We start from the raw sequence: 11,053 nt of genomic DNA, 5'->3' as shown, positions 1-11,053 counted from the left end.
GGACGATCGAGACGAGGGGGTACGTGCGTCAAGATGCCAAAAAATGAGAGTGGTTTTCACTTCCCGGCCTCTGCACCAACTAGGGATGCATACAACCATTTTAGTATGAGTACAAGATAAACATGGTCCTCAGAGTTTCTTTTAAATGAGTATCAAGATATTTCATGATGAGTGGTTCCGTCACAAACCAAACTTGATTCTTAATAAATGAGGAAAAAAACTTGTGGAATTGAGCTCGGGTCGCTACACAACCGCATGCCCAACTACTAAGGAAAGGCTCTCTTTGTTGAATATTTTCTAAATAGGAACGTTATAACACCAAGTAATATACTTATTAAGTAAACTATATTTTTTATAAATTCCTCAAAATATAGGGTCCTATTTTATTTCGCTCGGGGCCTCAAATTCCCGGAGACGACCCTGGTCATAGAGTGCAAATGCAGAAGGAAGATTCACTGCAAGACTCACCGGTCGAGCAGAGACGCGCACCAACTGGCGTGAACAATTTTTTTTTGGCTAAAATATAAAAATTGTTGCAAAGAACAAAAGGTAGTGCGCGGGCGGGAGACAGTCTCAGAGCATCACCAGCCGTTGGCCCCCCAAGGTGGCTCCAAAAATCGCCACCTAGGGGCGAACCGGCGCTAAAATAGGCCTGGGGGCGATCGGGTTCCCAGCCGACGCCCCCAGGGTCGGCCCCAGGCGTCTGTTTTAAACTTCTTGAACATTTAATTCGACTAAAATTCGGCGAATCGGGACAAATATTCGGCGAAACAGTATAGTTCGGCGAACTGAAATAGTTTTTTACATAGATAAAATACTTAGAAAAGAAAACACAACAGGCCGCGACTACAGGCTGAATAACGTGCTGAGAGAGGCGAAGTCGCTGCCGTCGCAGCCGCCGCCGCTGTTGTCCTCGTCGTCCTTCTCCTCCACGCGGCCGCCCCTGCTGGACCCCTGCCCAGGGTCGCCCTGGCGGACCGGTGGCGGTGCGTCGTCGTCGCTGTCGTAGTCGAGGACGACGACGCTTTCCTCGTCGTGGCCACGGCGCCGAACGGCGAACTGCTCTAGGGCGAGGCGCTGGCACAACAGCTCTGTCCGTGGCCAGTCTTCGCGCGCCCACTTCAAGGCCACAGCGTCGTCGAGCCCTGGCTCCGTCTTCAAGCCGGCGAGCCCTGGCTCCGTCTTCACGGCGGTGAGACCCGGCTCCGTCTTCAGCTTGACGACGCGGGGAGGAGCTGAGGAGGAGGCACGCCCGCCCTCGTTGATGACGATGTCGGCGCCGCGGGTGCGCTGGCCGAGTGTGTCGCCGCGGGCTCGGGCTCGGCCTTGACGTTGAACAACACTGGTGACCAGGAGCAGTGGGAGGAGGAGTGGGAGGAGGAGTGGGAGGAGGAAGAAGAGGAGCCGACCCTTCTCAGCATAAATTGGCCGCCGCTCCGGCGGGGGACTGAAAAGGCAGGGTACGTCATCGGCAGCTCATTGTCGCCCTCGAGGTGCTGGAGGACGGCGTGGAGCGTGCGGCCGGGGGCGCCCACCACAGGCGGCGGCCTTCGCTGTTCTTGGTCCTCCGCACCGCCGACGCGTTGTTGGTGGAGGCCAGCCGCTCCGCCTGCCGGCGCTGGAAGTACGCCGCCCATGCTTTGTGGTTGCCGGCAGCGTACTGCAGGAGGGCCCGCTGGTCCGGCGTCAGCGACCCCCGCACGCGGTCGACCTCGTCGGTGAAGTAGTCGGCGCGCGCGGCGACGTCGAACATCGGGGTGATGGGGACGCCACTGGCGCGGAGCTTTCACCGCCCTGGCGCGCACATGTCGGGAAGCGCCGGGACGTTGGCCTCGAACAGCAAGTGGGCTTCCCACTCGTGCAAGGAGCGGCGGCCGAAGCCATTGCCCGCCGCTCCATCGCGGGGGAACCTCTCGCCCATCGTCGCGGCTGGGCACGGGGAGAGAGGGTAGGAATGTTGGGAGCGGCTGCGCATGGTGAGAAAGAGGAAGAGCTCGGCGGCTGTGGGCGGGGTGTGGCCACAAGCGAGGGGAGGCGTTGCTTATATAGAGGTCGGGGGTGTGTACGCGTGGCGGGAGGAGGGGGGTGGTGGGGGGGGGGGCGTCGCTGCGCCGCCCGTGAGGAATCAATGGAAGGCTAACTGGTAGCAGCCTTGGCAATGATTCCTCGCGGGAAACCGAGGCCTTGTGAGGACGACGAGGCGGGGGTCGCTCACTCGGCGGGCCCGCAGTTCGTTCGCGCCAAAATCGCTTGCTCTTGCGCCTCCGGGCGCCCCAGCGCGCCGGGTTCGGTCTGAGTTCGGCGGGACCAGTTTCAGCCCAAATCGATGAAAAACAGACTTCTAAGGGCAGAACTAGGTCGATTTTTAGACGGCGATGCTAAAAAGTCATCTGGGACCTGTTAGGGGCGTGGCTGGAGATACTCTAAGCCCTCAGCCAAAAAGGGAGGGACATGGTACGAGGTGGTGCGCGTTGCCGTATATCTTGCCGAGCGCAAAAATGAGTTGAAGAGGAGCTCGTCGACGACAAGGTTGAACGTGGCGACGATTGAAGAGTCAAACCGGGAGTTGTTCACCTAGCGATGTGAAGTCCCCCACGTAATCCACGTCAGGTCCCCGCAGTCAGCTATCGAACGCAACCCCGCGTCAAATTCAGGCCGATGAACACGGGAGCTTAGAGCATTGGCCATGGAGACGGAGACGGGCCGCCCGCGGTGGCGGTGACGGTGGCGGTGAAGAAGTGGAAGAAAGAAGGTTAACACCAAGTCCCACATGATCGATCACGGTTCCATGCAGAGAGCATTCTGCTTTACAACCACGCACTTGTCCACGATCATGATTTATTTATTGATTGTCTTCCTTATGAGTGGCGGTCGGGGACGAGCGATGGTCTTTTCCTACCAATCTATCCCCCTAGGAGCATGCGCGTAATACTTTGCTTTGATAACTTCTAAATTTTTGCAATAAGTATATGATTTCTTTATGACTAATGTTGAGTCCATGGATTATACGCACTCTCACCCTTCCACCTTTGCTAGCCTCTCTAATACCGCGCACCTTTCGCCGGTATCATACACCTACCATATACCTTCCTCAAAACAGCCACCATACCTACCTATTATGGCATTTCCATAGCCATTATGAGATATATTGCCATGCAACTTTCCACCATCTAGTTCATCATAACACATTCATCATTGTCATATTGCTTAGCATGATCATGTAGTTGACATAGTATTTATGGCAAAGCCACCGTTCATAATTTTTTTTTCATACTTGTCACTCTCGATTCATTGCATATCCCGGTACACCGTCGGAGGCATCCATATAGAGTCATACTTTGTTTTAGAATCGAGTTGTAATCATTGACTTTTAAATAAATAAAAGTGTGATGATCATCATTCAATAGAGCATTGTCCCAAAAAAGGGAGAAAGGCCAAAGAAAAAAAAGAAGGCCTAAAAAACGAAAATAAAATAAAAAGGGGCAATGCTACTATCCCTTTTTCCACACTTGTGCTTCAAAGTAGCACCATGATATAGCGAGTCTCATATATTGTGCTTCAAAGTAGCACCATGTTCTTCATATAGAGAGTCCCATATGTTGTCACTTTCATATACTAGTGGGAATTTTACATTATAGAACTTGGCTTGTATATTCCAATGATGGGCTTCCTCAAATTGCCCTAGGTCTTCGTGAGCAAGCAAGTTGGATGCACGCCCACTAGTTTCTTTTGTTGAGCTTTCATACATTTATAGCTCTAGTGCATCCGTTGCATGGCAATCCCTACTCACTCACATTGATATCTATTGATGGGCATCTCCATAGCCCGTTGATACGCCTAGTTGATGCGAGACTATCTTCCCCTCCTTTTTGTCTTCTCCACAACCACCATTCTATTCCACCTATAGTGCTATATCCATGGCTCACGCTCATGTATTGCGTGAAGATTGAAAAAGTTAGAGTATGAAACAATTGCTTGGCTTGTCATCAGGGTTGTGCATGATTTAAATACTTTGTGTGGTGAAGATAGAGCATAGCCAGACTATATGATTTTGTAGGGATAACTTTCTTTGGCCATCTTATTTTGAGAAGACATAATTGCTTTGTTAGTATGCTTGAAGTATTATTATTTTTATGTCAATATAAACTTTTGTCTTGAATCTTTCTAATCTGAATATTCATACCACAATTAAGAAGATTTGCATTGAAATTATGCCAAGTAGCACTCCGCATTAAAAATTCTCTTTTTATCATTTACCTACTCGAGGACGAGCAGGAATTAAGCTTGGGGATGCCTGATACGTATCCAACTTATCTATAATTTTTTATTGCTCCATGCTATATTATCTACTGTTTTGGACTATATTGGGCTTTATTTTCCACTTTTATATTATTTTTGGGACTAACCTATTAACCGGAGGCCCAGCCCAGAATTGCTGTTTTTTTTGCCCATTTCAGTGTTTCGGAGAAACAGAATATCAAACGGAGTCCAAACGGAATAAAATCTTCTGGAACGTGATCCAGGAGACTTGGACCCTACTCCACGGAGTCAAAGAGGAGGTCACGAGGGTGGGGGCGCCCCCCTAGGGCGCGCCCCTGCCTCGTGGGCCCCTCGGTGCTCCACCGACGTACTTCTTCCTCCTATATATACACACGTACCCCCAAACGATCAGAATAGGAGCCAAAAACCTAATTCCACCGCCGCAACTTTCTGTATCCACGAGATCCCATCTTGGGCCTGTTCCGGAGCTCCGCCAGAAGAGGGTCGCCATCACGGAGGGCTTCTACATCATCCTAGCCCCTCCGATGAAGTGTGAGTAGTTTACCTTAGACCTTCGGGTCCATATTTAGTAGCTAGATGGCTTCTTCTCTCTCTTTGAATCTCAATACAAAGTTCTCCCCCTCTCTTATGGAGATCTATTCGATGTAATCTTCTTTTTGCAGTGTGTTTGTTGAGACCGATGAATTGTGGGTTTATGATCAAGTCTATCTATGAATAATATTTGAATCTTCTCTGAATTCTTTTATGTATGATTGGTTATCTTTGCAAGTCTCTTCGAATTATCCGTTTGGTTTGGCCAACTAGATTGGTAGTTCTTGCCATGGGAGAAGTGCTTAGCTTTGGGTTCGATCTTGCGGTGTCCTTACCCAGTGACAGAAGGGGCAGCAAGGCACGTATTGTATCGTTGCCATCGAGGATAACAAGATGAGGTTTATTTCATATTGCATGAATTTATCTCTCTACATCATGTCATCTTGCTTAAGGCGTTACTCTGTTTTTAACTTAATACTCTAGATGCATGTTGGATAGCGGTCGATGAGTGGAGTAATAGTAGTAGATGCAGAATCGTTTCGATCTACTTGTCACGGACGTGATGCCTATATACATGATCATGCCTAGATATTCTCATAACTATGCTCAATTCTGTCAATTGCTCAACAGTAATTTGTTCACCCACCGTAGAATACTTATGCTCTTGAGAGAAGCCACTAGTGAAACCTATGGCCCCCGGGTCTATTCTCATCATATCAATTTCCATCACTTTAATCTTTCTTTGCTTTTTTACTTTGCTTTTACTTTTTTCCTTTGCATCTTTATACCAAAATACCAAAAATATTATATCTATCAGATCTCACTCTCGTAAGTGACCGTGAAGGGATTGACAACCCCTAAACGCGTTGGTTGCGAGTAGCTATCATTTTGTGCAGGTACGAGAGACTTGAGCGTGCCTCCTACTGGATTGATACCTTGGTTCTCAAAAACTGAGGGAAATACTTACGCTACTTTGCTGCATCATCCCTTCCTCTTCAGGGAAAACCAATGCAAGCTCAAGACGTAGCACACGAGTGGGCCGATTTTTTGGCGCCGACGACCGAAAAGTCACTTGGGGGGCCTTGTTGGGGGCGCGGCTGGAGATGCTCTAATTACTTTACCTCTATGTTGTCTATTGTAGTACTACTAGTTATTATTTGCAAGAAGGTGTTTGTGAATATCTGCTCAGGTATGTCTCTTGTTCGACCTATATTTTCACGTCTTTTCCCATTTTTCAGTTACTGGATTTTTTATTTGTCAAATAAATTTTTATCAGTTGGATGCTATTTAGGATATGTACTTTTGGTGGCTAGATATTTCTATCTTTTGTGCTTGACTTTTGACTAGAAAAGAGTCGTGGAGTGAGGGATAGAGCATGACACTTTTCATGTGAAGCACGCGAAGGAGTGCAATTATGCATGTGTGTAGTATGTGGGTCGATCAGTGGAGTGTGTGTTGTGTTGGGTAACTCGTGGTTTGCCAGTGAGACAGTGGGGTGACATAGATAGCAAAAAAGAGATAAGTGAGCACGCATAATGTGCGTTAATATGCATGTGTGTGCAAGAGAGAGTAAGAGCATCTCCAATAGGTGCCCTTTTTTTGGTCACCAAAATGCGCTCGGAGCAAAATTTGTGACACTTAAATACTTTTTGGGGCATAAAAAACATCCAACTCCAATAGGTGCCCTAAAGTAGGGCACATGCTAACATGCAAACAATGTTTTCTAAAGCACATTACATAGATAATTTTAATCATTTAAACACCAAAACATTGCAAAATTTTAAACCCTAAACATAAAGTTCATCCTACTACTTGATCACCCTAAATAAAAAAAGATCGCATACTTAACACAGTCTTCCTCGCAATTAACAAACGCATATACTTCATTCATCGTGTCTCTATTTTTCTCAGATGCAAGTGCAATATACATGCGATTCGCAAAAAAGTCAAAGCATCGTAGACATGGTTCAGGACATCAAATTGTGGCACAACTCTCGAATGCTTAACGCAGCTTATGGCTCATTGCTACCTTGAAGCCATCTTTGTAAATCGTCCTCTGTATGTGTCGCATGGATATTTGTGTGTCTTACCAAAAGTCATTTTTCAAGTTTCTGGTACAAACCTCGATGGTGGTGGTTGTGCCAGACAAATCCTTTGAAGAGTTCCTCATCAAGCTATGCGTCCTCGATGTCTTGATCAATGTGGCTTTCGATCCTCTAAACACTTTGTCGGGTATTGGAAAAAATGTGGTAAGTAAATTTTGTTAATAAAAGGGTAGGTACAAAAATTTAACACGGTAAAAAATGGTATGTATGGTATATACACATATTTAACAAGGTAAAGCCTAAAATGATATGAGCAAACATAATAAAAGCTATAGCCTAAAATGTTATGAGGAAAACTAATAATAGCCATCTCAGTCTTCGACATCCTTCTCGCAAGGAGTGAGCCACCAGAGGCATCAAAGTGTGATGACATCAACGCCAAGAAGTTCCTACTGCACTCCATGTAGCTCTCGCGAGTGGGTGCACCGTCCTTGATCTTACCACCATGGTCGAGCGCTGCCCATGCATACATGTGCTCAAGGTGAATGTGGATAGTTCTGCAAAAGATGTTTTAGTCCGCTCAACGTCGTTGTAGGAGCTTGAGGGTGGTTTCTATGAAGGCAATGTGAGGGCATTGGCATCGAGGCTCCACTACTTATGCAACAGAAGCTCGGTGTTGATGCCGACTCACACCTCAGTGTGCCCATCTGGGCGCTAATGGTAGAGATGTTCTTGTATTGGTTTTCATATAAAAAGTTGTCTCTTATGTTTGGCTTTTGTTCACACTTCAGACCCTGATGGTAGAGACGATATACAACTACAGATAGAAAGATGACGGGCTCAAAAGGAAGGGAAAGATACATCTTCGCATCACCCTCATGTTCATGTCCTCAGTTTGCTAAAATCTGCTCAGGTATGACTCTTGTTTAACCTATATTTTCACGCGTTTTCCTATTTTCAGTTACTAGATCTTTTTTATTTCTAAAGTAAATTTTTATCAGTTGGATGCTATTTGGGATATGTTCTTTCGGTGGCTAGATGTTTCTATCTTTTGTGGTTGACTTTTGACTAAAAAAGTGATGTGGAGCGAGGGATAGAGCACAACACTTTTCATGTGAAGCACGTGAAGGAGTGCATTTGTGCATGTGTGTGTGAGAGAGTATGTGGGTGGATCAGTGGAGTGCGTGTGTTGTGTTGTGTAACTGGTGTTTTAAGAGTGAGAGAGTGGGTGTGATACATAGAAAAAATATCGAAGTGAGCATGCATAATGCATGTGCAAGAGAGAGTAAGAGCATCTCCAATAGGTGCCCTCTTTTTGGGCACCAAAATGTGCTTGGATCAAAATTTGTGACACTTAAAAGTTCCGTTCGGGGCATAAAACACATCCAACTCCAACAGGTGCCCTAAAATAGGGCACAATTGAACATGCCAACAATGTTTTGTAAAGCACATTACATAGATCATTTAAAACATTTCGACATCAAAACATCGCAACAATTTAAAACCCAAACATAAAGTTCAGTCTACTACTTGACCACCCTAACAAAAAGAACACATACTACACATAGTCTTGCTTGCAAGTAACCACCGCATATACTTCATTAATCATATCTTTGTTTTGCTCAGATGCAAGTGCGATATACTTGTGATTTAGAAAAAAGTTAGAACATCTTATAAACCATACATATAGTGTCAAATCCCTGGCTACTTTGAATTTGTTGTGTCCTCTCACACCCAATGAATCCCCTAATTAGTCAACTTAAAATGTCAGAAAATGGGACTTCCACGATTCTTACCTCGGCACCGGTAATGCATAGCTGCACGAGCTTGATTTGATGCTAGAGACGACGCTTATGGCATGCCATCTAAGAGAATTTGACGTGTTTCTTGCATACTACGTGTCAAAGTTACACTATAGCCATTTAGAGAAAATATATTATAATGATATTTATCAAGTAAGCGACAAACCGCAGAGAAGAAACGTTTCTAGATGTGGTAAGTACATTTTCTTGCGAAGGTGGTATTTGAGTATCTCCACCATTATTTAAAACGCCTTTAGTTGTATAGGCTAGCATCTTATAGGCCTTTGGAGGCATATGAGAATAACCGCTAACAATTTACGTGTTTTTGTGCCAACACCTGCAGGCTGCCGATCCAACCATATGGAAGATGCATTGGAGATCAAGGACATGGGAAAAAAATCATAGAGGCAATCTTCATCCGCCTCCCGCATGATTAGCTTGAGAGTTTCGCCCGTGCATCCCTTGTCTGCAAACTGTGGTGCTGCCTCCTCTCCGATAATGGCTTCCTCAACCACTATCGAGCCTTTCATAATACGCCACCTATGCTTGGTCTTCTCCACAGTTGGTTCTGCAATCACCCCTTCATCCCCATCACAAAATTTATCCCCCGTGGTCACTGTAAACACAATAATGTGGCTGACTACCGCCACGGCCGTGTCCTATTTTCAGATTGAATCATCTGGTTCCCCATGGCGGGCAACACCAGGGAGCTGCCGGCACCACAGAGAGGCGATAGTTGGAATATTTATGAATGTGCAGCTGTGCTTTGTGCCATTGACGGTTGCGACCATGGTGCCTGCCAATCGGGCCCATTTTTGGTGGGTTCCATCAGCCTTGACGAGGAGAAGGTGGCAACGACGATCGTGTATTAGTTGGAGACGAGTACTTGGAGCGCCCTGGCCTCCCTTAACCTAGCTTATTGAGAGTGATATTAGTATCTCTTGGATGCCCGTTGTGCTCTCCGTACGCTCCCTAAATTTTATCTTTATGCATGATGCTCGTCTTGGTGTACTTAAGTATGACTTGGGAACATCTTGCCTATCAGAGATTGAGCTGACATTTGTGATCCTGATCGCCCGCTTTGACTCTCATGCCCTGATTGCACCAGAGGATGGCCAGCTGGGGATTGCAATGCTCAATAGATTCAATCTGTCCGTGTACTGGAGGGTGGTTTGTCACGACCAAGTTGCAACATGGATAGAATCTGAAGTCATTGACCTAAAGAAGCATGTCCTTGCAGGCGATCCCATGATCCCACATACTGAGTTGGTTGGCTCTGTTGAAAGAACGACAATCATCTTTGAGACCACAAATCTTGGAACCTACATGATTGATCTCAAGACACTAAGGTTGAAGAAGCTCAGGAGCAAGCTTTGTCTTTTCAACTATCCATGGGCTCTGTTCCCCTATTTTAGCTTCTACAGTCCACTAGGTAACTATTTCGTTTACCTCTGTGATTTCAATTGTAGTACTACTAGTTATTATTTGCAAGAAGGTGTTAATAGTTAGTAATGATATATTTTTTATCAGTGGGAAAATTCGAGAACATGATCACTTTAGGAGAAAGTAAAACGGGAAGCATCGATGAGGAATCAGGAGAGAGTGAATCTGTAAGCAGCGACATGGAATCAGGAGAAAGTGATGCTGGAAGTAGCAACGAGGAAATGAGAAAACTAATGTAGGAAGCACCGATGATGAAGTAGAAGAAGCCGAAGCTAGAAACATCAATGACGAAGCATAGTCCTTGAGCGAGGGCTTGACGCAAGGTCATTATGTCTACCATTTTGATATTGATTCTTGTTCAAGGCCCTACCAGTCAGTAACCAAATTGTACTTAAAATACTTGGCAAGATAGTTCTGCACAAGATATTTTAGTCCGCTCAACATCGTTGTAGGAGCCTGAGATTGGTGTCTATGAAAGCAATGTGAGGGCATCGATATCGATACTCCACTACTTATGCAACAGAAGCTCGATGTTGATGCAGACTCAGACCTCAGTGTGTCCATCTCAGAGCCAATGGTAGAGATGTTCACGTATTGGTTTTCATATAAAAAGTTGGCTCTTATGTTTGGCTTTTGGTCACACTTTAGACCCTGATGGTAGAGACGATATACAACTTCAAATAGAAAGATCGGGGGCTGAAAAAGGAAGGGAAAGATGCATGTTCGCAACACCCTAATGTTCATGACCTATGTTTGCGAATATTTGCTCAGGTATGTCTCTTGTTCAACCTGTATTTTCATGTGTTTTCCTATTTTTCATTTACTGGATCTTTTTTATTTCCCAAATAATTTTTTCTCAGTTGAATGCTATTTGGGATATGTTCTTTGGTGGCTAGATTGGTCTACCTTTTGTGCTTGACTTTTGACTAAATAAGTGATGTGGAGCGAGGG

Source organism: Triticum dicoccoides, chromosome 7A (genome assembly GCF_002162155.2).
Source record: "Triticum dicoccoides isolate Atlit2015 ecotype Zavitan chromosome 7A, WEW_v2.0, whole genome shotgun sequence".
NCBI classification, from domain to species: Eukaryota; Viridiplantae; Streptophyta; class Magnoliopsida; order Poales; family Poaceae; genus Triticum; species Triticum dicoccoides.
This window is presented reverse-complemented; position numbering follows the sequence as displayed.